Below are 25,339 nucleotides of genomic sequence, written 5' to 3' on the forward strand. Positions count from 1 at the left end.
AATGAAATCTTCATTTTGTGTTAGTTTGTCATGGTTTCTTCACGAAAACACGTTTTCCTATAATGGTAGGTCTAATTCTTATAGGGGAAGCGCAGGTTTCATGAAATGAACTCAGAATTTCAAGTTTTAATGAAATCTTCATTTTGTGATAGTTTGTCATGATTTCTTCACGAAAACACGTTTTCCTATAATGGTAGGTCGAACTCTTATAGGGGAAGCGCAGGTTTCATGAAATGAACTCAGAATGTCAAGTTATAATGAAATCTTCATTTTGTGTTAGTTTGTCATGATTTCTTCACGAAAACACGTTTTCCTATAATGGTAGGTCTAACTCTTATAGGGGAAGCGCAGGTTTCATGAAATGAACTCAGAATGTCAAGTTATAATGAAATCTTCATTTTGTGTTAGTTTGTCATGATTTCTTCACGAAAACACGTTTTCCTATAATGGTAGGTCTAACTCTTATAGGGGAAGCGCAGGTTTCATGAAATGAACTCAGAATGTCAAGTTATAATGAAATCTTCATTTTGTGTTAGTTTGTCATGATTTCTTCACGAAAACACGTTTTCCTATAATGGTAGGTCGAACTCTTATAGGGGAAGCGCAGGTTTCATGAAATGAACTCAGAATGTCAAGTTATAATGAAATCTTCATTTTGTGTTAATTTGTCATGATTTCTTCACGAATACACGTTTTCCTATAATGGTAGGTCTAACTCTTATAGGGGAAGTGCAGGTTTCAAGAAATGAACTCAGAATGTCAAGTTATAATGAAATCTTCATTTTGTGTTAGTTTGTCATGGTTTCTTCACGAAAACACGTTTTCCTATAATGGTAGGTCTAATTCTTATAGGGGACGCGCGCAGGTTTCATGAAATGAACTCAGAATTTCAAGTTTTAATGAAATCTTCATTTTGTGATAGTTTGTCATGATTTCTTCACGAAAACACGTTTTCCTATAATGGTAGGTCTAACTCTTATAGGGGAAGCGCAGGTTTCATGAAATGAACTCAGAATGTCAAGTTATAATGAAATCTTCATTTTGTGTTAGTTTGTCATGATTTCTTCACGAAAACACGTTTTCCTATAATGGTAGGTCGAACTCTTATTGGGGAAACGCAGGTTTCATGAAATGAACTCAGAAAGTCAAGTTATAATGAAATCTTCATTTTGTGTTAGTTTATCATGATTTCTTCACGAAAACACGTTTTCCTATAATGGTAGGTCGAACTCTTATAGGGGAAGCGCAGGTTTCATGAAATGAACTCAGAATGTCAAGTTATAATGAAATCTTCATTTTGTGTTAGTTTGTCATGATTTCTTCACGAAAACACGTTTTCCTATAATGGTAGGTCGAACTCTTATAGGGGAAGCGCAGGTTTCATGAAATGAACTCAGAATGTCAAGTTATAATGAAATCTTCATTTTGTGTTAGTTTGTCATGATTTCTTCACGAAAACACGTTTTCCTATAATGGTAGGTCTTACTCTTATAGAGGAAACGCAGGTTTCATGAAATGAACTCAGAAAGTCAAGTTATAATGAAATCTTCATTTTGTGTTAGTTTGTCATGATTTCTTCACGAAAACACGTTTTCCTATAATGATAGGTCTAACTCTTATAGGGGAAGCGCAGGTTTCAAGAAATGAACTCAGAATGTCAAGTTATAATGAAATCTTCATTTTGTGTTAGTTTGTCATGATTTCTTCACGAAAACACGTTTTCCTATAATGGTAGGTCTAACTCTTATAGGGGAAGCGCAGGTTTCATGAAATGAACTCAGAATGTCAAGTTTTAATGAAATCTTCATTTTGTGTTAGTTTGTCATGGTTTCTTCACGAAAACACGTTTTCCTATAATGGTAGGTCTAATTCTTATAGGGGAAGCGCAGGTTTCATGACATGAACTCAGAATTTCAAGTTTTAATGAAATCTTCATTTTGTAATAGTTTGTCATGATTTCTTCACGAAAACACGTTTTCCTATAATGGTAGGTCGAACTCTTATAGGGGAAGCGCAGGTTTCATGAAATGAACTCAGAATGTCAAGTTATAATGAAATCTTCATTTTGTGTTAGTTTGTCATGATTTCTTCACGAAAACACGTTTTCCTATAATGGTAGGTCGAACTCTTATAGGGGAAGCGCAGGTTTCATGAAATGAACTCAGAATGTCAAGTTATAATGAAATCTTCATTTTTTGTTAGTTTGTCATGGTTTCTTCACGAAAACACGTTTTCCTATAATGGTAGGTCTAATTCTTATAGGGGAAGCGCAGGTTTCATGAAATGAACTCAGAATTTCAAGTTTTAATGAAATCTTCATTTTGTGATAGTTTGTCATGATTTCTTCACGAAAACACGTTTTCCTATAATGGTAGGTCTAACTCTTATAGAGGAAGCGCAGGTTTCATGAAATGAACTCAGAATGTCAAGTTATAATGAAATCTTCATTTTGTGTTAGTTTGTCATGATTTCTTCACGAAAACACGTTTTCCAATAATGGTAGGTCTAACTCTTGTAGGGGAAGCGCAGGTTTCATGAAATGAACTCAGAATTTCAAGTTTTAATGAAATCTTCATTTTGTGATAGTTTGTCATGATTTCTTCACGAAAACACGTTTTCCTATAATGGTAGGTCGAACTCTTATAGGGGAAGCGCAGGTTTCATGAAATGAACTCAGAATGTCAAGTTATAATGAAATCTTCATTTTGTGTTAGTTTGTCATGATTTCTTCACGAAAACACGTTTTCCTTTAATGGTAGGTCGAACTCTTATAGGGGAAGCGCAGGTTTCATGAAATGAACTCAGAATGTCAAGTTATAATGAAATCTTCATTTTGTGTTAGTTTGTCATGGTTTCTTCACGAAAACACGTTTTCCTATAATGGTAGGTCTAATTCTTATAGGGGAAGCGCAGGTTTCATGAAATGAACTCAGAATTTCAAGTTTTAATGAAATCTTCATTTTGTGATAGTTTGTCATGATTTCTTCACGAAAACACATTTTCCTATAATGGTAGGTCTAACTCTTATAGAGGAAGCGCAGGTTTCATGAAATGAACTCAGAATGTCAAGTTATAATGAAATCTTCATTTTGTGTTAGTTTGTCATGATTTCTTCACGAAAACACGTTTTCCTATAATGGTAGGTCTAACTCTTGTATGGGAAGCGCAGGTTTCATGAAATGAACTCAGAATTTCAAGTTTTAATGAAATCTTCATTTTGTGATAGTTTGTCATGATTTCTTCACGAAACCACGTTTTCCTATAATGGTAGGTCGAACTCTTATAGGGGAAGCGCAGGGTTCATGAAATGAACTCAGAATGTCAAGTTATAATGAAATCTTAATTTTGTGTTAGTTTGTCATGGTTTCTTCACGAAAACACGTTTTCCTATAATGATAGGTCTAATTCTTATAGGGGAAGCGCAGGTTTCATGAAATGAACTCAGAATGTCAAGTTATAATTAAATCTTCATTTTGTGTTAGTTTGTCAAGATTTCTTCACGAAAACACGTTTTCCTATAATGGTAGGTCTAACTCTTATAGGGGAAGCGCAGGTTTCATGAAATGAACTCAGAATGTCAAGTTATAATGAAATCTTCATTTTGTGTTAGTTTGTCATGGTTTCTTCACGAAAACACGTTTTCCTATAATGGTAGGTCGAACTCTTATAGGGGAAGCGCAGGTTTCATGAAATGAACTCAGAATGTCAAGTTATAATGAAATCTTCATTTTGTGTTAGTTTGTCATGATTTCTTCACGAAAACACGTTTTCCTATAATGGTAGGTTGAACTCTTGTAGGGGAATCGCAGGTTTCATGAAAACAACTCAGAATGTCAAGTTATAATGAAATCTTCATTTTGTGTTAGTTTGTCATGGTTTCTTCACGAAAACACGTTTTCCTATAATGGTAGGTCGAACTCTTTTAGGGGAAGCGCAGGTTTCATGAAATGAACTCAGAATGTCAAGTTTTAATGAAATCTTCATTTTGTGTTAGTTTGTCATGATTTCTTCACGAAATCACGTTTTCCTATAATGGTAGGTCGAACTCTTATACGGGAAGCGCAGGTTTCATGAAATGAACTCAGAATGTCAAGTTATAATGAAATCTTCATTTTGTGTTAGTTTGTCATGATTTCTTCACGAAAACACGTTTTCCTATAATGGTAGGTCGAACTCTTATAGGGGAAGCGCAGATTTCATGAAATGAACTCAGAATGTCAAGTTATAATGAAATCTTCATTTTGTGTTAGTTTGTCATGATTTCTTCACGAAAACACGTTTTCCTATAATGGTAGGTCTAACTCTTATAGGGGAAGTGCAGGTTTCAAGAAATGAACTCAGAATGTCAAGTTATAATGAAATCTTCATTTTGTGTTAGTTTGTCATGGTTTCTTCACGAAAACACGTTTTCCTATAATGGTAGGTCTAATTCTTATAGGGGAAGCGCAGGTTTCATGAAATGAACTCAGAATTTCAAGTTTTAATGAAATCTTCATTTTGTGATAGTTTGTCATGATTTCTTCACGAAAACACGTTTTCCTATAATGGTAGGTCGAACTCTTATAGGGGAAGCGCAGGTTTCATGAAATGAACTCAGAATGTCAAGTTATAATGAAATCTTCATTTTGTGTTAGTTTGTCATGATTTCTTCACGAAAACACGTTTTCCTATAATGGTAGGTCTAACTCTTATAGGGGAAGCGCAGGTTTCATGAAATGAACTCAGAATGTCAAGTTATAATGAAATCTTCATTTTGTGTTAGTTTGTCATGATTTCTTCACGAAAACACGTTTTCCTATAATGGTAGGTCTAACTCTTATAGGGGAAGCGCAGGTTTCATGAAATGAACTCAGAATGTCAAGTTATAATGAAATCTTCATTTTGTGTTAGTTTGTCATGATTTCTTCACGAAAACACGTTTTCCTATAATGGTAGGTCGAACTCTTATAGGGGAAGCGCAGGTTTCATGAAATGAACTCAGAATGTCAAGTTATAATGAAATCTTCATTTTGTGTTAATTTGTCATGATTTCTTCACGAATACACGTTTTCCTATAATGGTAGGTCTAACTCTTATAGGGGAAGTGCAGGTTTCAAGAAATGAACTCAGAATGTCAAGTTATAATGAAATCTTCATTTTGTGTTAGTTTGTCATGGTTTCTTCACGAAAACACGTTTTCCTATAATGGTAGGTCTAATTCTTATAGGGGACGCGCGCAGGTTTCATGAAATGAACTCAGAATTTCAAGTTTTAATGAAATCTTCATTTTGTGATAGTTTGTCATGATTTCTTCACGAAAACACGTTTTCCTATAATGGTAGGTCTAACTCTTATAGGGGAAGCGCAGGTTTCATGAAATGAACTCAGAATGTCAAGTTATAATGAAATCTTCATTTTGTGTTAGTTTGTCATGATTTCTTCACGAAAACACGTTTTCCTATAATGGTAGGTCGAACTCTTATTGGGGAAACGCAGGTTTCATGAAATGAACTCAGAAAGTCAAGTTATAATGAAATCTTCATTTTGTGTTAGTTTATCATAATTTCTTCACGAAAACACGTTTTCCTATAATGGTAGGTCGAACTCTTATAGCGGAAGCGCAGGTTTCATGAAATGAACTCAGAATGTCAAGTTATAATGAAATCTTCATTTTGTATTAGTTTGTCATGATTTCTTCACGAAAACACGTTTTCCTATAATGGTAGGTCTAACTCTTATAGGGGAAGCGCAGGTTTCATGAAATGAACTCAGAATGTCAAGTTATAATGAAATCTTCATTTTGTGTTAGTTTGTCATGATTTCTTCACGAAAACACGTTTTCCTATAATGGTAGGTCTAACTCTTATAGTGGAAGCGCAGGTTTCATGAAATGAACTCAGAATGTCAAGTTATAATGAAATCTTCATTTTGTGTTAGTTTGTCATGATTTCTTCACGAAAACACGTTTTCCTATAATGGTAGGTCGAACTCTTATAGGGGAAGCGCAGGTTTCATGAAATGAACTCAGAATGTCAAGTTATAATGAAATCTTCATTTTGTGTTAGTTTGTCATTATTTCTTCACGAAAACACGATTTCTTATAATGGTAGGGCGAACTCTTATAGGGGAAGCGCAGGTTTCATGAAATGAACTCAGAATGTCAAGTTATAATGAAACCTTCATTTTGTGTTAATTTGTCATGATTTCTTCACGAAAACACGTTTTCCTATAATGGTAGGTCGAACTCTTATAAGGGAAGCGCAGGTTTCATGAAATGAACTCAGAATGTCAAGTTTTAATGAAATCTTCATTTTGTGTTAGTTTGTCATGGTTTCTTCACGAAAACACGTTTTCCTATAATGGTAGGTCTAATTCTTATAGGGGAAGCGCAGGTTTCATGAAATGAACTCAGAATTTCAAGTTTTAATGAAATCTTCATTTTGTGTTAGTTTGTCATGATTTCTTCACGAAAACACGTTTTCCTATAATGGTAGGTTGAACTCTTGTAGGGGAAGCGCAGGTTTCATGAAAACAACTCAGAATGTCAAGTTATAATGAAATCTTCATTTTGTGTTAGTTTGTCATGATTTCTTCACGAAAACACGTTTTTCTATAATGGTAGGTTGAACTCTTATAGGGGAAGCGCAGGTTTCATGAAAACAGCTCAGAATGTCAAGTTATAATGAAATCTTCATTTTGTGTTAGTTTGTCATGATTTCTTCACGAAAACACGTTTTCCTATAATGGTAGGTTGAACTCTTGTAGGGGAAGCGCAGGTTTCATGAAAACAACTCAGAATGTCAAGTTATAATGAAATCTTCATTTTGTGTTAGTTTGTCATGATTTCTTCACGAAAACACGTTTTTCTATAATGGTAGGTTGAACTCTTGTAGGGGAAGCGCAGGTTTCATGAAAACAACTCACAATGTCAAGTTATAATGAAATCTTCATTTTGTGTTAGTTTGTCATGATTTCTTCACGAAAACACGTTTTCCTATAATGGTAGGTCGAACTCTTATAGGGGAAACGCAGGTTTCATGAAATGAACTCAGAAAGTCAAGTTATAATGAAATCTTCATTTTGTGTTAGTTTATCATAATTTCTTCACGAAAACACGTTTTCCTATAATGGTAGGTCGAACTCTTATAGGGGAAGCGCAGGTTTCATGAAATGAACTCAGAATGTCAAGTTATAATGAAATCTTCATTTTGTGTTAGTTTGTCATGATTTCTTCACGAAAACACGTTTTCCTATAATGGTAGGTCTAACTCTTATAGGGGAAGCGCAGGTTTCATGAAATGAACTCAGAATGTCAAGTTATAATGAAATCTTCATTTTGTGTTAGTTTGTCATGATTTCTTCACGAAAACACGTTTTCCTATAATGGTAGGTCTAACTCTTATAGTGGAAGCGCAGGTTTCATGAAATGAACTCAGAATGTCAAGTTATAATGAAATCTTCATTTTGTGTTAGTTTGTCATGATTTCTTCACGAAAACACGTTTTCCTATAATGGTAGGTCGAACTCTTATAGGGGAAGCGCAGGTTTCATGAAATGAACTCAGAATGTCAAGTTATAATGAAATCTTCATTTTGTGTTAGTTTGTCATTATTTCTTCACGAAAACACGATTTCTTATAATGGTAGGGCGAACTCTTATAGGGGAAGCGCAGGTTTCATGAAATGAACTCAGAATGTCAAGTTTTAATGAAATCTTCATTTTGTGTTAGTTTGTCATGATTTCTTCACGAAAACACGTTTTTCTATAATGGTAGGTCGAACGCTTATAGGGGAAACGCAGGTTTCATGAAATGAACTCAGAAAGTCAAGTTATAATGAAATCTTCATTTTGTGTTAGTTTGTCATGATTTCTTCACGAAAACACGTTTCTCTATAATGGTAGGTCGAACTCTTATAGAGGAAACGCAGGTTTCATGAAATGAACTCAGAAAGTCAAGTTATAATGAAATCTTCATTTTGTGTTAGTTTGTCATAATTTCTTCACGAAAACACCTTTTCCTATAATGGTAGGTCTAACTCTTATAGGGGAAGCGCAGATTTCATGAAATGAACTCAGAATGTCAAGTTATAATGAAATCTTCATTTTGTGTTAGTTTGTCATGATTTCTTCACGAAAACACGTTTTCCTATAATGGTAGGTCTAACTCTTATAGGGGAAGCGCAGGTTTCATGAAATGAACTCAGAATGTCAAGTTTTAATGAAATCTTCATTTTGTGATAGTTTGTCATGATTTCTTCACGAAAACACGTTTTCCTATAATGGTAGGTCGAACTCTTATAGGGGAAACGCAGGTTTCATGAAATGAACTCAGAAAGTCAAGTTATAATGAAATCTTCATTTTGTGTTAGTTTGTCATGATTTCTTCACGAAAACACGTTTCTCTATAATGGTAGGTCGAACTCTTATAGAGGAAACGCAGGTTTCATGAAATGAACTCAGAAAGTCAAGTTATAATGAAATCTTCATTTTGTGTAAGTTTGTCATAATTTCTTCACGAAAACACCTTTTCCTATAATGGTAGGTCTAACTCTTATAGGGGAAGCGCAGATTTCATGAAATGAACTCAGAATGTCAAGTTATAATGAAATCTTCATTTTGTGTTAGTTTGTCATGATTTCTTCACGAAAACACGTTTTCCTATAATGGTAGGTCTAACTCTTATAGGGGAAGCGCAGGTTTCATGAAATGAACTCAGAATGTCAAGTTTTAATGAAATCTTCATTTTGTGTTAGTTTGTCATGATTTCTTCACGAAAACACGTTTTCCTATAATGGTAGGTCGAACTCTTATACGGGAAGCGCAGGTTTCATGAAATGAACTCAGAATGTCAAGTTATAATGAAATCTTCATTTTGTGTTAGTTTGTCATTATTTCTTCACGAAAACACGATTTCCTATAATGGTAGGTCGAACTCTTATAGGGGAAGCGCAGGATTCATGAAATGAACTCAGAATGTCAAGTTATAATGAAATCTTCATTTTGTGTTAGTTTGTCAAGAATTCTTCACGAAAACACGTTTTCCTATAATGGTAGGTCTAACTCTTATAGGGGAAGCGCAGGTTTCATGAAATGAACTCAGAATGTCAAGTTATAATGAAATCTTCATTTTGTGTTAATTTGTCATGATTTCTTCACGAAAACACGTTTTCCTATAATGGTAGGTCTAATTCTTATAGGGGAAGCGCAGGTTTCATGAAATGAACTCAGAATTTCAAGTTTTAATGAAATCTTCATTTTGTGATAGTTTGTCATGATTTCTTCACAAAAACACGTTTTCCTATAATGGTAGGTCGAACTCTTATAGGGGAAGTGCAGGTTTCAAGAAATGAACTCAGAATGTCAAGTTATAATGAAATCTTCATTTTGTGTTAGTTTGTCATGGTTTCTTCACGAAAACACGTTTTCCTATAATGGTAGGTCTAATTCTTATAGGGGAAGCGCAGGTTTCATGAAATGAACTCAGAATTTCAAGTTTTAATGAAATCTTCATTTTGTGATAGTTTGTCATGATTTCTTCACGAAAACACGTTTTCCTATAATGGTAGGTCGAACTCTTATAGGGGAAGCGCAGGTTTCATGAAATGAACTCAGAATGTCAAGTTATAATGAAATCTTCATTTTGTGTTAGTTTGTCATGATTTCTTCACGAAAACACGTTTTCCTATAATGGTAGGGCGAACTCTTATAGGGGAAGCGCAGGTTTCATGAAATGAACTCAGAATGTCAAGTTATAATGAAATCTTCATTTTGTGTTAGTTTGTCAAGATTTCTTCACGAAAACACGTTTTCCTATAATGGTAGGTCTAACTCTTATAGGGGAAGCGCAGGTTTCATGAAATGAACTCAGAATGTCAAGTTATAATGAAATCTTCATTTTGTGTTAGTTTGTCATGGTTTCTTCACGAAAACACGTTTTCCTATAATGGTAGGTCGAACTCTTATAGGGGAAGCGCAGGTTTCATGAAATGAACTCAGAATGTCAAGTTTTAATGAAATCTTCATTTTGTGATAGTTTGTCATGATTTCTTCACGAAAACACGTTTTCCTATAATGGTAGGTCGAACTCTTATAGGGGAAACGCAGGTTTCATGAAATGAACTCAGAAAGTCAAGTTATAATGAAATCTTCATTTTGTGTTAGTTTGTCATGATTTCTTCACGAAAACACGTTTCTCTATAATGGTAGGTCGAACTCTTATAGAGGAAACGCAGGTTTCATGAAATGAACTCAGAAAGTCAAGTTATAATGAAATCTTCATTTTGTGTAAGTTTGTCATAATTTCTTCACGAAAACACCTTTTCCTATAATGGTAGGTCTAACTCTTATAGTGGAAGCGCAGATTTCATGAAATGAACTCAGAATGTCAAGTTGTAATGAAATCTTCATTTTGTGTTAGTTTGTCATGATTTCTTCACGAAAACACGTTTTCCTATAATGGTAGGTCTAACTCTTATAGGGGAAGCGCAGGTTTCATGAAATGAACTCAGAATGTCAAGTTTTAATGAAATCTTCATTTTGTGTTAGTTTGTCATGATTTCTTCACGAAAACACGTTTTCCTATAATGGTAGGTCGAACTCTTATACGGGAAGCGCAGGTTTCATGAAATGAACTCAGAATGTCAAGTTATAATGAAATCTTCATTTTGTGTTAGTTTGTCATTATTTCTTCACGAAAACACGATTTCCTATAATGGTAGGTCGAACTCTTATAGGGGAAGCGCAGGATTCATGAAATGAACTCAGAATGTCAAGTTATAATGAAATCTTCATTTTGTGTTAGTTTGTCAAGAATTCTTCACGAAAACACGTTTTCCTATAATGGTAGGTCTAACTCTTATAGGGGAAGCGCAGGTTTCATGAAATGAACTCAGAATGTCAAGTTATAATGAAATCTTCATTTTGTGTTAATTTGTCATGATTTCTTCACGAAAACACGTTTTCCTATAATGGTAGGTCTAACTCTTATACGGGAAGTGCAGGTTTCAAGAAATGAACTCAGAATGTCAAGTTATAATGAAATCTTCATTTTGTGTTAGTTTGTCATGGTTTCTTCACGAAAACACGTTTTCCTATAATGGTAGGTCTAATTCTTATAGGGGAAGCGCAGGTTTCATGAAATGAACTCAGAATTTCAAGTTTTAATGAAATCTTCATTTTGTGATAGTTTGTCATGATTTCTTCACGAAAACACGTTTTCCTATAATGGTAGGTCGAACTCTTATAGGGGAAGTGCAGGTTTCAAGAAATGAACTCAGAATGTCAAGTTATAATGAAATCTTCATTTTGTGTTAGTTTGTCATGGTTTCTTCACGAAAACACGTTTTCCTATAATGGTAGGTCTAATTCTTATAGGGGAAGCGCAGGTTTCATGAAATGAACTCAGAATTTCAAGTTTTAATGAAATCTTCATTTTGTGATAGTTTGTCATGATTTCTTCACGAAAACACGTTTTCCTATAATGGTAGGTCGAACTCTTATAGGGGAAGCGCAGGTTTCATGAAATGAACTCAGAATGTCAAGTTATAATGAAATCTTCATTTTGTGTTAGTTTGTCATGATTTCTTCACGAAAACACGTTTTCCTATAATGGTAGGGCGAACTCTTATAGGGGAAGCGCAGGTTTCATGAAATGAACTCAGAATGTCAAGTTATAATGAAATCTTCATTTTGTGTTAGTTTGTCAAGATTTCTTCACGAAAACACGTTTTCCTATAATGGTAGGTCTAACTCTTATAGGGGAAGCGCAGGTTTCATGAAATGAACTCAGAATGTCAAGTTATAATGAAATCTTCATTTTGTGATAGTTTGTCATGATTTCTTCACGAAAACACGTTTTCCTATAATGGTAGGTCTAACACTTATAGGGGAAGCGCAGGTTTCATGAAATGAACTCAGAATGTCAAGTTATAATGAAATCTTCATTTTGTGTTAGTTTGTCATGATTTCTTCACGAAAACACGTTTTCCTATAATGGTAGGTCGAACTCTTATAGGGGAAGCGCAGGTTTCATGAAATGAACTCAGAATGTCAAGTTTTAATGAAATCTTCATTTTGTGTTAGTTTGTCATGATTTCTTCACGAAAACACGTTTTTCTATAATGGTAGGTCGAACGCTTATAGGGGAAACGCAGGTTTCATGAAATGAACTCAGAAAGTCAAGTTATAATGAAATCTTCATTTTGTGTTAGTTTGTCATGATTTCTTCACGAAAACACGTTTCTCTATAATGGTAGGTCGAACTCTTATAGAGGAAACGCAGGTTTCATGAAATGAACTCAGAAAGTCAAGTTATAATGAAATCTTCATTTTGTGTTAGTTTGTCATAATTTCTTCACGAAAACACCTTTTCCTATAATGGTAGGTCTAACTCTTATAGGGGAAGCGCAGGTTTCATGAAATGAACTCAGAATGTCAAGTTTTAATGAAATCTTCATTTTGTGATAGTTTGTCATGATTTCTTCACGAAAACACGTTTTCCTATAATGGTAGGTCGAACTCTTATAGGGGAAACGCAGGTTTCATGAAATGAACTCAGAAAGTCAAGTTATAATGAAATCTTCATTTTGTGTTAGTTTGTCATGATTTCTTCACGAAAACACGTTTCTCTATAATGGTAGGTCGAACTCTTATAGAGGAAACGCAGGTTTCATGAAATGAACTCAGAAAGTCAAGTTATAATGAAATCTTCATTTTGTGTAAGTTTGTCATAATTTCTTCACGAAAACACCTTTTCCTATAATGGTAGGTCTAACTCTTATAGGGGAAGCGCAGATTTCATGAAATGAACTCAGAATGTCAAGTTATAATGAAATCTTCATTTTGTGTTAGTTTGTCATGATTTCTTCACGAAAACACGTTTTCCTATAATGGTAGGTCTAACTCTTATAGGGGAAGCGCAGGTTTCATGAAATGAACTCAGAATGTCAAGTTTTAATGAAATCTTCATTTTGTGTTAGTTTGTCATGATTTCTTCACGAAAACACGTTTTCCTATAATGGTAGGTCGAACTCTTATACGGGAAGCGCAGGTTTCATGAAATGAACTCAGAATGTCAAGTTATAATGAAATCTTCATTTTGTGTTAGTTTGTCATTATTTCTTCACGAAAACACGATTTCCTATAATGGTAGGTCGAACTCTTATAGGGGAAGCGCAGGATTCATGAAATGAACTCAGAATGTCAAGTTATAATGAAATCTTCATTTTGTGTTAGTTTGTCAAGAATTCTTCACGAAAACACGTTTTCCTATAATGGTAGGTCTAACTCTTATAGGGGAAGCGCAGGTTTCATGAAATGAACTCAGAATGTCAAGTTATAATGAAATCTTCATTTTGTGTTAATTTGTCATGATTTCTTCACGAAAACACGTTTTCCTATAATGGTAGGTCTAATTCTTATAGGGGAAGCGCAGGTTTCATGAAATGAACTCAGAATTTCAAGTTTTAATGAAATCTTCATTTTGTGATAGTTTGTCATGATTTCTTCACGAAAACACGTTTTCCTATAATGGTAGGTCTAACTCTTATACGGGAAGTGCAGGTTTCAAGAAATGAACTCAGAATGTCAAGTTATAATGAAATCTTCATTTTGTGTTAGTTTGTCATGGTTTCTTCACGAAAACACGTTTTCCTATAATGGTAGGTCTAATTCTTATAGGGGAAGCGCAGGTTTCATGAAATGAACTCAGAATTTCAAGTTTTAATGAAATCTTCATTTTGTGATAGTTTGTCATGATTTCTTCACGAAAACACGTTTTCCTATAATGGTAGGTCGAACTCTTATAGGGGAAGTGCAGGTTTCAAGAAATGAACTCAGAATGTCAAGTTATAATGAAATCTTCATTTTGTGTTAGTTTGTCATGGTTTCTTCACGAAAACACGTTTTCCTATAATGGTAGGTCTAATTCTTATAGGGGAAGCGCAGGTTTCATGAAATGAACTCAGAATTTCAAGTTTTAATGAAATCTTCATTTTGTGATAGTTTGTCATGATTTCTTCACGAAAACACGTTTTCCTATAATGGTAGGTCGAACTCTTATAGGGGAAGCGCAGGTTTCATGAAATGAACTCAGAATGTCAAGTTATAATGAAATCTTCATTTTGTGTTAGTTTGTCATGATTTCTTCACGAAAACACGTTTTCCTATAATGGTAGGGCGAACTCTTATAGGGGAAGCGCAGGTTTCATGAAATGAACTCAGAATGTCAAGTTATAATGAAATCTTCATTTTGTGTTAGTTTGTCAAGATTTCTTCACGAAAACACGTTTTCCTATAATGGTAGGTCTAACTCTTATAGGGGAAGCGCAGGTTTCATGAAATGAACTCAGAATGTCAAGTTATAATGAAATCTTCCTTTTGTGATAGTTTGTCATGATTTCTTCACGAAAACACGTTTTCCTATAATGGTAGGTCTAACACTTATAGGGGAAGCGCAGGTTTCATGAAATGAACTCAGAATGTCAAGTTATAATGAAATCTTCATTTTGTGTTAGTTTGTCATGATTTCTTCACGAAAACACGTTTTCCTATAATGGTAGGTCGAACTCTTATAGGGGAAGCGCAGGTTTCATGAAATGAACTCAGAATGTCAAGTTTTAATGAAATCTTCATTTTGTGTTAGTTTGTCATGATTTCTTCACGAAAACACGTTTTTCTATAATGGTAGGTCGAACGCTTATAGGGGAAACGCAGGTTTCATGAAATGAACTCAGAAAGTCAAGTTATAATGAAATCTTCATTTTGTGTTAGTTTGTCATGATTTCTTCACGAAAACACGTTTCTCTATAATGGTAGGTCGAACTCTTATAGAGGAAACGCAGGTTTCATGAAATGAACTCAGAAAGTCAAGTTATAATGAAATCTTCATTTTGTGTTAGTTTGTCATAATTTCTTCACGAAAACACCTTTTCCTATAATGGTAGGTCTAACTCTTATAGGGGAAGCGCAGATTTCATGAAATGAACTCAGAATGTCAAGTTATAATGAAATCTTCATTTTGTGTTAGTTTGTCATGATTTCTTCACGAAAACACGTTTTCCTATAATGGTAGGTCTAACTCTTATAGGGGAAGCGCAGGTTTCATGAAATGAACTCAGAATGTCAAGTTTTAATGAAATCTTCATTTTGTGATAGTTTGTCATGATTTCTTCACGAAAACACGTTTTCCTATAATGGTAGGTCGAACTCTTATAGGGGAAACGCAGGTTTCATGAAATGAACTCAGAAAGTCAAGTTATAATGAAATCTTCATTTTGTGTTAGTTTGTCATGATTTCTTCACGAAAACACGTTTCTCTATAATGGTAGGTCGAACTCTTATAGAGGAAACGCAGGTTTCATGAAATGAACTCAGAAAGTCAAGTTATAATGAAATCTTCATTTTGTGTAAGTTTGTCATAATTTCTTCACGAAAACACCTTTTCCTATAATGGTTGGTCTAACTCTTATAGGGGAAGCGCAGATTTCATGAAATGAACTCAGAATGTCAAGTTATAATGAAATCTTCATTTTGTGTTAGTTTGTCATGATTTCTTCACGAAAACACGTTTTCCTATAATGGTAGGTCTAACTCTTATAGGGGAAGCGCAGGTTTCATGAAATGAACTCAGAATGTCAAGTTTTAATGAAATCTTCATTTTGTGTTAGTTTGTCATGATTTCTTCACGAAAACACGTTTTCCTATAATGGTAGGTCGAACTCTTATACGGGAAGCGCAGGTTTCATGAAATGAACTCAGAATGTCAAGTTATAATGAAATCTTCATTTTGTGTTAGTTTGTCATTATTTCTTCACGAAAACACGATTTCCTATAATGGTAGGTCGAACTCTTATAGGGGAAGCGCAGGATTCATGAAATGAACTCAGAATGTCAAGTTATAATGAAATCTTCATTTTGTGTTAGTTTGTCAAGAATTCTTCACGAAAACACGTTTTCCTATAATGGTAGGTCTAACTCTTATAGGGGAAGCGCAGGTTTCATGAAATGAACTCAGAATGTCAAGTTATAATGAAATCTTCATTTTGTGTTAATTTGTCATGATTTCTTCACGAAAACACGTTTTCCTATAATGGTAGGTCTAATTCTTATAGGGGAAGCGCAGGTTTCATGAAATGAACTCAGAATTTCAAGTTTTAATGAAATCTTCATTTTGTGATAGTTTGTCATGATTTCTTCACGAAAACACGTTTTCCTATAATGGTAGGTCGAACTCTTATAGGGGAAGTGCAGGTTTCAAGAAATGAACTCAGAATGTCAAGTTATAATGAAATCTTCATTTTGTGTTAGTTTGTCATGGTTTCTTCACGAAAACACGTTTTCCTATAATGGTAGGTCTAATTCTTATAGGGGAAGCGCAGGTTTCATGAAATGAACTCAGAATTTCAAGTTTTAATGAAATCTTCATTTTGTGATAGTTTGTCATGATTTCTTCACGAAAACACGTTTTCCTATAATGGTAGGTCGAACTCTTATAGGGGAAGCGCAGGTTTCATGAAATGAACTCAGAATGTCAAGTTATAATGAAATCTTCATTTTGTGTTAGTTTGTCATGATTTCTTCACGAAAACACGTTTTCCTATAATGGTAGGGCGAACTCTTATAGGGGAAGCGCAGGTTTCATGAAATGAACTCAGAATGTCAAGTTATAATGAAATCTTCATTTTGTGTTAGTTTGTCAAGATTTCTTCACGAAAACACGTTTTCCTATAATGGTAGGTCTAACTCTTATAGGGGAAGCGCAGGTTTCATGAAATGAACTCAGAATGTCAAGTTATAATGAAATCTTCATTTTGTGATAGTTTGTCATGATTTCTTCACGAAAACACGTTTTCCTATAATGGTAGGTCTAACACTAATAGGGGAAGCGCAGGTTTCATGAAATGAACTCAGAATGTCAAGTTATAATGAAATCTTCATTTTGTGTTAGTTTGTCATGATTTCTTCACGAAAACACGTTTTCCTATAATGGTAGGTCGAACTCTTATAGGGGAAGCGCAGGTTTCATGAAATGAACTCAGAATGTCAAGTTTTAATGAAATCTTCATTTTGTGTTAGTTTGTCATGATTTCTTCACGAAAACACGTTTTTCTATAATGGTAGGTCGAACGCTTATAGGGGAAACGCAGGTTTCATGAAATGAACTCAGAAAGTCAAGTTATAATGAAATCTTCATTTTGTGTTAGTTTGTCATGATTTCTTCACGAAAACACGTTTCTCTATAATGGTAGGTCGAACTCTTATAGAGGAAACGCAGGTTTCATGAAATGAACTCAGAAAGTCAAGTTATAATGAAATCTTCATTTTGTGTTAGTTTGTCATAATTTCTTCACGAAAACACCTTTTCCTATAATGGTAGGTCTAACTCTTATAGGGGAAGCGCAGATTTCATGAAATGAACTCAGAATGTCAAGTTATAATGAAATCTTCATTTTGTGTTAGTTTGTCATGATTTCTTCACGAAAACACATTTTCCTATAATGGTAGGTCTAACTCTTATAGGGGAAGCGCAGGTTTCATGAAATGAACTCAGAATGTCAAGTTATAATGAAATCTTCATTTTGTGTTAGTTTGTCATGATTTCTTCACGAAAACACGTTTTCCTATAATGGTAGGTCTAACTCTTATAGGGGAAGCGCAGGTTTCATGAAATGAACTCAGAATGTCAAGTTATAATGAAATCTTCATTTTGTGTTAGTTTGTCATGGTTTCTTCACGAAAACACGTTTTCCTATAATGGTAGGTCTAATTCTTGTAGGGGAAGCGCAGGTTTCATGAAATGAACTCAGAATTTCAAGTTTTAATGAAATCTTCATTTTGTGATAGTTTGTCATGATTTCTTCACGAAAACACGTTTTCCTATAATGGTAGGTCGAACTCTTATAGGGGAAGCGCAGGTTTCATGAAATGAACTCAGAATGTCAAGTTATAATGAAATCTTCATTTTGTGTTAGTTTGTCATGATTTCTTCACGAAAACACGTTTTCCTATAATGGTAGGTCGAACTCTTATAGGGGAAGCGCAGGTTTCATGAAATGAACTCAGAATGTCAAGTTTTAATGAAATCTTCATTTTGTGTTAGTTTGTCATGATTTCTTCACGAAAACACGTTTTTCTATAATGGTAGGTCGAACGCTTATAGGGGAAACGCAGGTTTCATGAAATGAACTCAGAAAGTCAAGTTATAATGAAATCTTCATTTTGTGTTAGTTTGTCATGATTTCTTCACGAAAACACGTTTCTCTATAATGGTAGGTCGAACTCTTATAGAGGAAACGCAGGTTTCATGAAATGAACTCAGAAAGTCAAGTTATAATGAAATCTTCATTTTGTGTTAGTTTGTCATAATTTCTTCACGAAAACACCTTTTCCTATAATGGTAGGTCTAACTCTTATAGGGGAAGCGCAGATTTCATGAAATGAACTCAGAATGTCAAGTTATAATGAAATCTTCATTTTGTGTTAGTTTGTCATGATTTCTTCACGAAAACACGTTTTCCTATAATGGTAGGTCTAACTCTTATAGGGGAAGCGCAGGTTTCATGAAATGAACTCAGAATGTCAAGTTATAATGAAATCTTCATTTTGTGTTAGTTTGTCATGATTTCTTCACGAAAACACGTTTTCCTATAATGGTAGGTCTAACTCTTATAGGGGAAGCGCAGGTTTCATGAAATGAACTCAGAATGTCAAGTTATAATGAAATCTTCATTTTGTGTTAGTTTGTCATGGTTTCTTCACGAAAACACGTTTTCCTATAATGGTAGGTCTAATTCTTGTAGGGGAAGCGCAGGTTTCATGAAATGAACTCAGAATTTCAAGTTTTAATGAAATCTTCATTTTGTGATAGTTTGTCATGATTTCTTCACGAAAACACGTTTTCCTATAATGGTAGGTCGAACTCTTATAGGGGAAGCGCAGGTTTCATGAAATGAACTCAGAATGTCAAGTTATAATGAAATCTTCATTTTGTGTTAGTTTGTCATGATTTCTTCACGAAAACACGTTTTCCTATAATGGTAGGTCGAACTCTTATAGGGGAAGCGCAGGTTTCATGAAATGAACTCAGAATGTCAAGTTATAATGAAATCTTCATTTTGTGTTAGTTTGTCAAGATTTCTTCACGAAAACACGTTTTCCTATAATGGTAGGTCTAACTCTTATAGGGGAAGCGCAGGTTTCATGAAATGAACTCAGAATGTCAAGTTATAATGAAATCTTCATTTTGTGTTAGTTTGTCATGATTTCTTCACGAAAACACGTTTTTCTATAATGGTAGGTCGAACGCTTATAGGGGAAACGCAGGTTTCATGAAATGAACTCAGAAAGTCAAGTTATAATGAAATCTTCATTTTGTGTTAGTTTGTCATGATTTCTTCACGAAAACACGTTTCTCTATAATGGTAGGTCGAACTCTTATAGAGGAAACGCAGGTTTCATGAAATGAACTCAGAAAGTCAAGTTATAATGAAATCTTCATTTTGTGTTAGTTTGTCATAATTTCTTCACGAAAACACCTTTTCCTATAATGGTAGGTCTAACTCTTATAGGGGAAGCGCAGATTTCATGAAATGAACTCAGAATGTCAAGTTATAATGAAATCTTCATTTTGTGTTAGTTTGTCATGATTTCTTCACGAAAACACGTTTTCCTATAATGGTAGGTCTAACTCTTATAGGGGAAGCGCAGGTTTCATGAAATGAACTCAGAATGTCAAGTTATAATGAAATCTTCATTTTGTGTTAGTTTGTCATGATTTCTTCACGAAAACACGTTTTCCTATAATGGTAGGTCTAACTCTTATAGGGGAAGCGCAGGTTTCATGAAATGAACTCAGAATGTCAAGTTATAATGAAATCTTCATTTTGTGTTAGTTTGTCATGATTTCTTCACGAAAACACGTTTTCCTATAATGGTAGGTCTAACTCTTATAGGGGAAGCGCAGGTTTCATGAAATGAACTCAGAATGTCAAGTTATAATGAAATCTTCATTTTGTGTTAGTTTGTCATGATTTCTTCACGAAAACACGTTTTTCTATAATGGTAGGTCGAACGCTTATAGGGGAAACGCAGGTTTCATGAAATGAACTCAGAAAGTCAAGTTATAATGAAATCTTCATTTTGTGTTAGTTTGTCATGATTTCTTCACGAAAACACGTTTCTCTATAATGGTAGGTCGAACTCTTATAGAGGAAACGCAGGTTTCATGAAATGAACTCAGAAAGTCAAGTTATAATGAAATCTTCATTTTGTGTTAGTTTGTCATAATTTCTTCACGAAAACACCTTTTCCTATAATGGTAGGTCTAACTCTTATAGGGGAAGCGCAGATTTCATGAAATGAACTCAGAATGTCAAGTTATAATGAAATCTTCATTTTGTGTTAGTTTGTCATGATTTCTTCACGAAAACACGTTTTCCTATAATGGTAGGTCTAACTCTTATAGGGGAAGCGCAGGTTTCATGAAATGAACTCAGAATGTCAAGTTATAATGAAATCTTCATTTTGTGTTAGTTTGTCATGATTTCTTCACGAAAACACGTTTTCCTATAATGGTAGGTCTAACTCTTATAGGGGAAGCGCAGGTTTCATGAAATGAACTCAGAATGTCAAGTTATAATGAAATCTTCATTTTGTGTTAGTTTGTCATGGTTTCTTCACGAAAACACGTTTTCCTATAATGGTAGGTCTAATTCTTATAGGGGAAGCGCAGGTTTCATGAAATGAACTCAGAATTTCAAGTTTTAATGAAATCTTCATTTTGTGATAGTTTGTCATGATTTCTTCACGAAAACACGTTTTCCTATAATGGTAGGTCGAACTCTTATAGGGGAAGCGCAGGTTTCATGAAATGAACTCAGAATGTCAAGTTATAATGAAATCTTCATTTTGTGTTAGTTTGTCATGATTTCTTCACGAAAACACGTTTTCCTATAATGGTAGGTCGAACTCTTATAGGGGAAGCGCAGGTTTCATGAAATGAACTCAGAATGTCGTTATAATGAAATCTTCATTTTGTGTTAGTTTGTCAAGATTTCTTCACGAAAACACGTTTTCCTATAATGGTAGGTCTAACTCTTATAGGGGAAGCGCAGGTTTCATGAAATGAACTCAGAATGTCAAGTTATAATGAAATCTTCATTTTGTGTTAGTTTGTCATGATTTCTTCACGAAAACACGTTTTTCTATGATGGTAGGTCGAACTCTTGTAGGGGAAGCGCAGGTTTCATGAAAACAACTCAGAATGTCAAGTTATAATGAAATCTTCATTTTGTGTTAGTTTGTCATGATTTCTTCACGAAAACACGTTTTTCTATGATGGTAGGTTGAACTCTTGTAGGGGAAGCGCAGGTTTCATGAAATAAACTCAGAATGTCAAGTTATAATGAAATCTTCATTTTGTGTTAGTTTGTCATGATTTCTTCACGAAAACATGTTTTCCTATAATGGTAGGTCGAACTCTTATAGGGGAAACGCAGGTTTCATGAAATGAACTCAGAAAGTCAAGTTATAATGAAATCTTCATTTTGTGTTAGTTTGTCATGATTTCTTCACGAAAACACGTTTTCCTATAATGGTAGGTCGAACTCTTATACGGGAAGCGCAGGTTTCATGAAATGAACTCAGAATGTCAAGTTATAATGAAATCTTCATTTTGTGTTAGTTTGTCATGATTTCTTCACGAAAACATGTTTTCCTATAATGGTAGGTCGAACTCTTATAGGGGAAGCGCAGGTTTCATGAAATGAACTCAGAATGTCAAGTTATAATGAAATCTTCATTTTGTGTTAGTTTGTCAAGATTTCTTCACGAAAACACGTTTTCCTATAATGGTAGGTCTAACTCTTATAGGGGAAGTGCAGGTTTCAAGAAATGAACTCAGAATGTCAACTTATAATGAAATCTTCATTTTGTGTTAGTTTGTCATGGTTTCTTCACGAAAACACGTTTTCCTATAATGGTAGGTCTAATTCTTATAGGGGAAGCGCAGGTTTCATGAAATGAACTCAGAATTTCAAGTTTTAATGAAATCTTCATTTTGTGATAGTTTGTCATGATTTCTTCACGAAAACACGTTTTCCTATAATGGTAGGTCTAACTCTTATAGGGGAAGCGCAGGTTTCATGAAATGAACTCAGAATGTCAAGTTATAATGAAATCTTCATTTTGTGATAGTTTGTCATGATTTCTTCACGAAAACACGTTTTCCTATAATGGTAGGTCTAACTCTTATAGGGGAAGCGCAGGTTTCATGAAATGAACTCAGAATGTCAAGTTATAATGAAATCTTCATTTTGTGTTAGTTTGTCATGATTTCTTCACGAAAACACGTTTTCCTATAATGGTAGGTCGAACTCTTATAGGGGAAGCGCAGGTTTCATGAAATGAACTCAGAATGTCAAGTTATAATGAAATCTTCATTTTGTGTTAGTTTGTCATTATTTCTTCACGAAAACACGATTTCCTATAATGGTAGGGCGAACTCTTATAGGGGAAGCGCAGGTTTCATGAAATGAACTCAGAATGTCAAGTTTTAATGAAATCTTCATTTTGTGTTAGTTTGTCATGATTTCTTCACGAAAACACGTTTCTCTATAATGGTAGGTCGAACTCTTATAGAGGAAACGCAGGTTTCATGAAATGAACTCAGAAAGTCAAGTTATAATGAAATCTTCATTTTGTGTTAGTTTGTCATAATTTCTTCACGAAAACACCTTTTCCTATAATGGTAGGTCTAACTCTTATAGGGGAAGCGCAGATTTCATGAAATGAACTCAGAATGTCAAGTTATAATGAAATCTTCATTTTGTGTTAGTTTGTCATGATTTCTTCACGAAAACACGTTTTCCTATAATGGTAGGTCTAACTCTTATAGGGGAAGCGCAGGTTTCATGAAATGAACTCAGAATGTCAAGTTATAATGAAATCTTCATTTTGTGTTAGTTTGTCATGATTTCTTCACGAAAACACGTTTTCCTATAATGGTAGGTCTAACTCTTATAGGGGAAGCGCAGGTTTCATGAAATGAACTCAGAATGTCAAGTTATAATGAAATCTTCATTTTGTGTTAGTTTGTCATGGTTTCTTCACGAAAACACGTTTTCCTATAATGGTAGGTCTAATTCTTGTAGGGGAAGCGCAGGTTTCATGAAATGAACTCAGAATTTCAAGTTTTAATGAAATCTTCATTTTGTGATAGTTTGTCATGATTTCTTCACGAAAACACGTTTTCCTATAATGGTAGGTCGAACTCTTATAGGGGAAGCGCAGGTTTCATGAAATGAACTCAGAATGTCAAGTTATAATGAAATCTTCATTTTGTGTTAGTTTGTCATGATTTCTTCACGAAAACACGTTTTCCTATAATGGTAGGTCGAACTCTTATAGGGGAAGCGCAGGTTTCATGAAATGAACTCAGAATGTCAAGTTATAATGAAATCTTCATTTTGTGTTAGTTTGTCAAGATTTCTTCACGAAAACACGTTTTCCTATAATGGTAGGTCTAACTCTTATAGGGGAAGCGCAGGTTTCATGAAATGAACTCAGAATGTCAAGTTATAATGAAATCTTCATTTTGTGTTAGTTTGTCATGATTTCTTCACGAAAACACGTTTTTCTATAATGGTAGGTCGAACGCTTATAGGGGAAACGCAGGTTTCATGAAATGAACTCAGAAAGTCAAGTTATAATGAAATCTTCATTTTGTGTTAGTTTGTCATGATTTCTTCACGAAAACACGTTTCTCTATAATGGTAGGTCGAACTCTTATAGAGGAAACGCAGGTTTCATGAAATGAACTCAGAAAGTCAAGTTATAATGAAATCTTCATTTTGTGTTAGTTTGTCATAATTTCTTCACGAAAACACCTTTTCCTATAATGGTAGGTCTAACTCTTATAGGGGAAGCGCAGATTTCATGAAATGAACTCAGAATGTCAAGTTATAATGAAATCTTCATTTTGTGTTAGTTTGTCATGATTTCTTCACGAAAACACGTTTTCCTATAATGGTAGGTCTAACTCTTATAGGGGAAGCGCAGGTTTCATGAAATGAACTCAGAATGTCAAGTTATAATGAAATCTTCATTTTGTGTTAGTTTGTCATGATTTCTTCACGAAAACACGTTTTCCTATAATGGTAGGTCTAACTCTTATAGGGGAAGCGCAGGTTTCATGAAATGAACTCAGAATGTCAAGTTATAATGAAATCTTCATTTTGTGTTAGTTTGTCATGATTTCTTCACGAAAACACGTTTTCCTATAATGGTAGGTCTAACTCTTATAGGGGAAGCGCAGGTTTCATGAAATGAACTCAGAATGTCAAGTTATAATGAAATCTTCATTTTGTGTTAGTTTGTCATGATTTCTTCACGAAAACACGTTTTTCTATAATGGTAGGTCGAACGCTTATAGGGGAAACGCAGGTTTCATGAAATGAACTCAGAAAGTCAAGTTATAATGAAATCTTCATTTTGTGTTAGTTTGTCATGATTTCTTCACGAAAACACGTTTCTCTATAATGGTAGGTCGAACTCTTATAGAGGAAACGCAGGTTTCATGAAATGAACTCAGAAAGTCAAGTTATAATGAAATCTTCATTTTGTGTTAGTTTGTCATAATTTCTTCACGAAAACACCTTTTCCTATAATGGTAGGTCTAACTCTTATAGGGGAAGCGCAGATTTCATGAAATGAACTCAGAATGTCAAGTTATAATGAAATCTTCATTTTGTGTTAGTTTGTCATGATTTCTTCACGAAAACACGTTTTCCTATAATGGTAGGTCTAACTCTTATAGGGGAAGCGCAGGTTTCATGAAATGAACTCAGAATGTCAAGTTATAATGAAATCTTCATTTTGTGTTAGTTTGTCATGATTTCTTCACGAAAACACGTTTTCCTATAATGGTAGGTCTAACTCTTATAGGGGAAGCGCAGGTTTCATGAAATGAACTCAGAATGTCAAGTTATAATGAAATCTTCATTTTGTGTTAGTTTGTCATGGTTTCTTCACGAAAACACGTTTTCCTATAATGGTAGGTCTAATTCTTATAGGGGAAGCGCAGGTTTCATGAAATGAACTCAGAATTTCAAGTTTTAATGAAATCTTCATTTTGTGATAGTTTGTCATGATTTCTTCACGAAAACACGTTTTCCTATAATGGTAGGTCGAACTCTTATAGGGGAAGCGCAGGTTTCATGAAATGAACTCAGAATGTCAAGTTATAATGAAATCTTCATTTTGTGTTAGTTTGTCATGATTTCTTCACGAAAACACGTTTTCCTATAATGGTAGGTCGAACTCTTATAGGGGAAGCGCAGGTTTCATGAAATGAACTCAGAATGTC

The sequence above is a fragment of the Paramormyrops kingsleyae genome, unplaced genomic scaffold (assembly GCF_048594095.1).
Source record: "Paramormyrops kingsleyae isolate MSU_618 unplaced genomic scaffold, PKINGS_0.4 ups26, whole genome shotgun sequence".
Lineage (NCBI taxonomy): Eukaryota > Metazoa > Chordata > Actinopteri > Osteoglossiformes > Mormyridae > Paramormyrops > Paramormyrops kingsleyae.